This window comes from Pleurodeles waltl, chromosome 9 (assembly GCF_031143425.1).
Source record: "Pleurodeles waltl isolate 20211129_DDA chromosome 9, aPleWal1.hap1.20221129, whole genome shotgun sequence".
NCBI classification, from domain to species: domain Eukaryota; kingdom Metazoa; phylum Chordata; class Amphibia; order Caudata; family Salamandridae; genus Pleurodeles; species Pleurodeles waltl.
Genome location: NC_090448.1, coordinates 915336758 through 915342757, shown reverse-complemented (window position 1 = coordinate 915342757; position 6000 = coordinate 915336758).

Genomic DNA, 6000 nt, shown 5'->3' with positions numbered 1-6000 from the left:
CTCCTGCCGCCACCAGCGCCCACCGGTGGCACCAGCCCTATTCTAATCACCAACAATCCATAGCCAGAATGGCATTGCACAACACCGATTACGGCGCCCACAGGTGCCAGATCCATGTCTGAGCATTTTCTTGAACAGCTAGGCACTGGAGAAGAATGGGAAGGGGTCTTTGGACCCTCTAGAGACCCCCATGGAAACATTGGACTGGTATGAGGAGCTAGGAGAGGCCAGTGGACTGAACACCTCTCCAGATACTAGCGTGCTCTCTCTTCCTACGGTGGGTATGGAGGAGGGTGCTTCATACGCAATGGTGGTACACAGGACAGCTGAGGTCCTAGACCTAGATTTGACTACAGTGCCGGTCAGGACTAACCTCCTGACAGAGGTGCTTCAGCCGGGGACTTCTACATCGGAACCAATGTTGCCCTTTAATGAGGCCCTCACTGATGTTCTGCTGGGGACGTGGTCCAAACCCAGCACCGGGCTTGCCCTTCAATGGGTCCCGCATATTTGCCAAAAAGGCAGATTCAGCGCTGCGTCACTTTAAGGACTCCCAGGCTATGGCCAAGTACTTGGGCCCCTCTGGCGACCCTCGCCAACAGTCTATCTATCACCCCTTTCAAGGCTTTGGAAGGGGTGTGGCCCCAGGCCATCCAGAGATCAGCCACAATCCTCCGACAGGCCAACATTTTGTGCGGGTGCGAGATCCTAGTGCTTTCAGTCCCGAGGGTGTGGCCTGAAGTCGTCCGCCACACCCCTACAGCGTCCAAGCCCTCCTAGTGTGATTCTGAAAGACCATGTATGTCCAGTTGGAAGGAGGATTCAATTTCATCTTCCGCACTGGCAGTCCATAACGTCAGACAAATGGGTCTTGCAGATCATACAGAAGGGTTATTCCTGTCCTTCCAGTCCTTCCTCCCACACTGCCTCCCTCAAAAGAACGGCTGATGGAGGATCACTAGGTTTTGCTCCATGAGGAAGTTACGGCTCTCTTAGCCAAGGGAGCCATAGAAAGAGTCCTGATATCAGAAGTAGGCAGTGGTTATTATTCCCATTATCCTGTGTGTTCTGATACCCAAAAAGTACAAGGGCCTTTGCCCTATTCTGGATTTGCGGGAAGTCAGTCTCTTCCTCAAAAAGGAGAAATTTAAGATGCTCACTCTAGCTCAGGTTTGTCTGCCCTAGACCAAGGAAACTGGATGGTAGAGTTGGACTTACAGGATGCATATTTCCACATCCCCATCCTGCCTGCCCACAGGCACTAGTTGCGTTTCAAGGTAGGCCACAAGAACTTTCAGTTTACTATGCTACCCTTCGGCCTTACCAGTGCCCCTTGGATGTTCACCAAGGTGACGGCGGTGGTCGCAGCTTATATGGGCAGGCTAGGAGTTTCAGTCTTCCCCTTCCTCGATGACTGGCTGTTGAAGGCTCCTTCACCCCAGGCAGTCATTACCCACTTTCAGACTATGGCGAACCTCCTGCATTCGCTGGGCTTCACTACAAATGTGCCGAAGTCACATGTGACTCCCTCTCAGACGTTCCCTTTCATCTGAACTGTTCTGGACACAGTGCGGTTTCAGGCCAGTCCTCCCAAGCAGCGACTCCAGGATATTCTGGTTTTGATTCCAATGTTTTAGCCTCTATCTTGGATTTCAGTGAGCCCGACTCTGCGGCTGCTCGACCTCATGGCCTCCTGCATCCTGTTAGTAAAACATGCCTAATGGCATATGAGGGTTGTGCAGTGGGACATAAAGTTTCAGTGGGCACAGCATCAGGGAAATCCCACTGACATGGCTCAGATCTTGGAGGTACAGGAAAGTCACTCTTTTTTGCATGGTTATCCCCACTTTTTGCCTGTCTTTGAGTGTTCTTAGACTGTTTTCACTGGGATCCTGCTGCACAGGACCCCAGTGATTGTGCTCTCGCCTCTAAATTTGGTTTCTTCGGTACCCTTTACACCCCATATTTGGCATACTGGTGTACCCCTGTAAGTCCCTAACATATGCGACTTAGGTACCCAGGGCACTGGTACACCAGGTTCCCCCAGGGGCTGCAGCATGTATTATGCCAACCATGGGAGCCCATGCAAACTGTGTCTGCTGGCCTGCCATTGCAGCCTGCGTGAAAAGGTGAACGCACCCCTTTCACTGCTGCTCACTACACCAAGTCACTGTAAGTCACTCTTCTGGTAGGCCCTTTCAGCTCAAAGAGCAGGGTGCAGGTCCCTGTGTATGAGGGCACCCCTGCATGAGCAGAGGTGCCCCTACAAACTCCAGTTCCAATTCACTGGACTTCGTAAGTGTGGGTAAGCCATTTTACCCATGTACTGGACACAGGTGATGGACAGGGAGGTGGTCACGTCCCTTCCTTGTGTGGATTCACGCCAGAGCAGGGACTGGGGTCCCTGGACTGGTGCAAACTGGATTATGCAAGAAGTGCACCAAATTGCTCTTGAAATCAAGCAAGTGGCATGAGGAGGATACCCCGCCCCAGCTTTGTAACACCTATTTCCAAGGGAGAGAGTGTTGCATTCCCTCTCCCACATGAAATCCTTTGTTGTGCCTTCCCCTGCTTCAGCTGGTCAAGCAGCAGGAGGGCAGATACCTGTCTGAGGGGCTGCAGCATCAGGACAGACAAACTCTGCCACGATCGATACCTAGAAGATCACAAGTGGTGTCTCCATCCGGAGGCGGCACAATGACTCTTTCAGCAGTGGGGAGAGCCTTTTGTTAGATCTGTTTGCCTCCTCAGAGAACATGCAATGTCAGTAGTATTATGCGTTGGAGTTTCCAAGGCAGCACTTGCTCGGTGATGCTTTTCATTGTGAGTGGAGCTCAGGCCTCCTTTACACCTTTCCGCCCATACCACTTCTGCTCAGAGTTCTCAAGAAGATCAAGAACAACTGGGCCTAAGTAATCCTGGTGGCTCTGGACTGGGCATGGAGAGTCCAGTATCCCGAGCTTCTAAAAATGTGCCCATTATGGAAGATCTTCTGTCGCAGCAGCAGGGGAAGGTTCTCCACCTGAACCTGTCAACTCTGTGCCTTTGTGCATGGGAATTGAGAGGCGACAGTTGACAGCCTTTGACCTTCCTCCCCAAGTCTGTAAAGTTATTCTAGCAGCCCCTCCACCAAGATGCTATATGCCTGCAGTTGGAGGTGGTTGTGTAAATTATTGTACTGAAAGATCTACTGATCCTCTTTCTGCTTCTCTCTCTGACATTTTTCTCTTTATCTTGTCCCTTGCCCAACAGGGCTCTGCTTTGGGCACTCTCAAGAGTATCTTTCTGCCTTATCGGCTTTTCTTCAAAATAACGCAAGTGGTGAATAGTAGGGACAGATACAACAAATGACTTGCTCACAATGAACTTCTCAATTGAACATTGGTAATGTATTTTAATTACAGCAAACCTTTAACAAATGTTGAGGACAATGACACCCTAAGTGATGAACAAACTAAAAAAACTGAAAATTCTCTACATAAAGTTATATGCAAGTATTTACAACAATTTATATTATAGTTTCAATATACTTGTAACCACATTTCTACATTTTTATGGTGATTGATGAAGATATATTAAAAAAAATGTGTATGGGTGCAAACAAATTGTCTCTACTATTCACCACTTGCCTTATTTTGAATATACTCATTCTACCCAGGTATAGTAGGGTTATTAGGGTAGACCCCTATTTTTTCTGATACGATTATCGGCTTTCCTTCTGCTGCCCGATCAGCCTTCATCCACCCGGGTGGATGACCAACTATTTGTGGGGTATGTGGGAGCGAAGAAAGGTCAGGCAGTGCAGAAGCGAACCATTTCTTGCTGGGTCATTCGCTGCATAAAAATATGCTATGCTCTGGCCAAGAAGCAGCCTCCAGACGTCTTGAGGGCTCATTCCACCAGGGGCAAGGTTGCTACCACTGCATTAGCAAAAGGTGTACCAGTCCTGGACATCTTTCAGGCTGAGACATGGGTGTCCCTGCACACGTTTGCCAAGCACTACTGCCTGGACAGTCGGGCCCGCAGAGATTTGCCTGTTCAGTCCTACAGGACTTTTTAGCTTGAGAACAATTTGCCCGCAGCCCACCACCAGGAGGTCATGGCTTGGGTACCTATTCTAAAGTTAAGGAATCTGCAGCTAGAAGTCTCTTATCAGATGAACGAGTTACTTACCTTCGGTAATGCATTATCAGGTAGAGAGACTATCTAGCTGCAGATTCCTTACACCCACCCATGCCTCCCCGCTCTGCGGACTCGTTTACTAGGGTTAGTGATTGTAACTTTCAGGGCACTAGTTTTTTTGCGCTTCTGGTGTAAAAGTTTATGGGGAAGTACTGACATCCGTGCGCCTGGGTGGTGTCTTTATAGATGACCAGACATCACAGACCGTTCCGCTGACAAAGCCACGCAGATCCGAACGACCCCACCCGAGGGCACGCACAAGGGTATTGCTCAGCAAAAGTTCTGGATTCCAAGCGGACACCTGGAAATTCTAAAGGTAAGGAATCTGCAGCTAGATAAAGACTCTACCAGATAATGCATTAGCAAAGGTAAGTAACTTATTCATCTGGGGTGAAAGGTGCATGCACATTTTCACGCAGGCTGCAATGGCAGGCCTGTAGACATGGTTTGCATGAGGTAGCATAATACATGCTGCAGTCCATGGGGGACCCTTGGTGTACCAATGCACTGGGTACCTAAGTACCATATACTAGGGACTAACAGGGGTACACCAGTATGCCAATTGTGGGGTGTAAGAAGTAATTACCAATCCAGATTTAGGGTTGGAGAACACTGGGGTCCTGGTTAGTAGGATCCCAGTGTACTACAGTCAAAACACACTGACACCGGCAGAAAATGGGGGCAATCATGTCAGATCCTACTTTCCTACAGGGGCCCACAGAGACAGGCTGCAGGCCTGGACTGGGTGGGGGGGGGGGGCAGTCCAGCCAAACCAACAGGTGGGCTTGGGTCTCACTAGCCTGTGGGACATTGAGACACCAGTGGCCCTCTTCTTCTCAGTCTATAGTGTCTAGGTGCAGAGGTGGTTTGGACTGTCTGGTTTACTGTCACTGGCGGTGGTAACGGTGAAGGAGGGTCTGCAGAATCAGGCTGCAGATGCCATCAGGAAGCCCAAGAAGGGCAAGCTCACAGTGGTCTTTCTCTCTGGAGGGCCTGTTGGCCACGCTGACACCTTTGGCCCACTTAATCTCGGGCTAGGCGGTTTGGCTACATTGGTGATGTCTGGTGTCAGGTTTTTGTGGTTCCAGTCCATGTGATCTTCTTGGGTGCCTGTGGATGCAGGGGAGCAGCTCCTTCACTCCAAGGAAGTACTTCTTGGTGATTTGAAGAGTACAGGCATCTCTTCCAGTTTCTTGGATACTGCAGCAGCAGTATAGGTCTGTTGCTCCTCAAAGCTTGGGTGCAACAGACAGGCTGGCAGGCTTGGTGCAAAATCTGTTGTGCACCTTGGTTCCGGGGTTCAGCAGGATTCTCGTCTACTTCTCTTTTTGTGTCCAGCGAAGATCTCGTATCAGGGTGTTCCTTTGATACTCAATTTAGGGAGGCATTAAGGGGAGTGAAGGGTAGTAGCCAATGGGTTCCTTACCCTCAGGGTCACTACACCCCCTAGATGACAACTTCCTGTGGGGAGTGGGCATCACCCTAACCAGAGTTCCTAAATTCCACCACAATCAAGATGGTGGAATTTCTAAAGCGGTGTTCACTTCAGGCCGGCCACCCTAGGGGTGTACCAAGTCTAGAAGTGTGACACACCTCCTGCATAGCTAATTTTCCTGCCTATCCGGGTGCCAGATTGAGCAGGGGGTGGGCATCCTCCTCTGAGGAAGACCAGTTCTGCATATCAAATGGGGTGGGTTTCTTTGAAGCTCCTTCCTTGAAATGCAGGTCATCCTGTGGGGAGGGGTGGGTAACAACCCAGCCCGGACATGCTTATGTTTCTGACCTCTCGAGAGCGGAGGCTCTCCCCCTGGGAGGTCA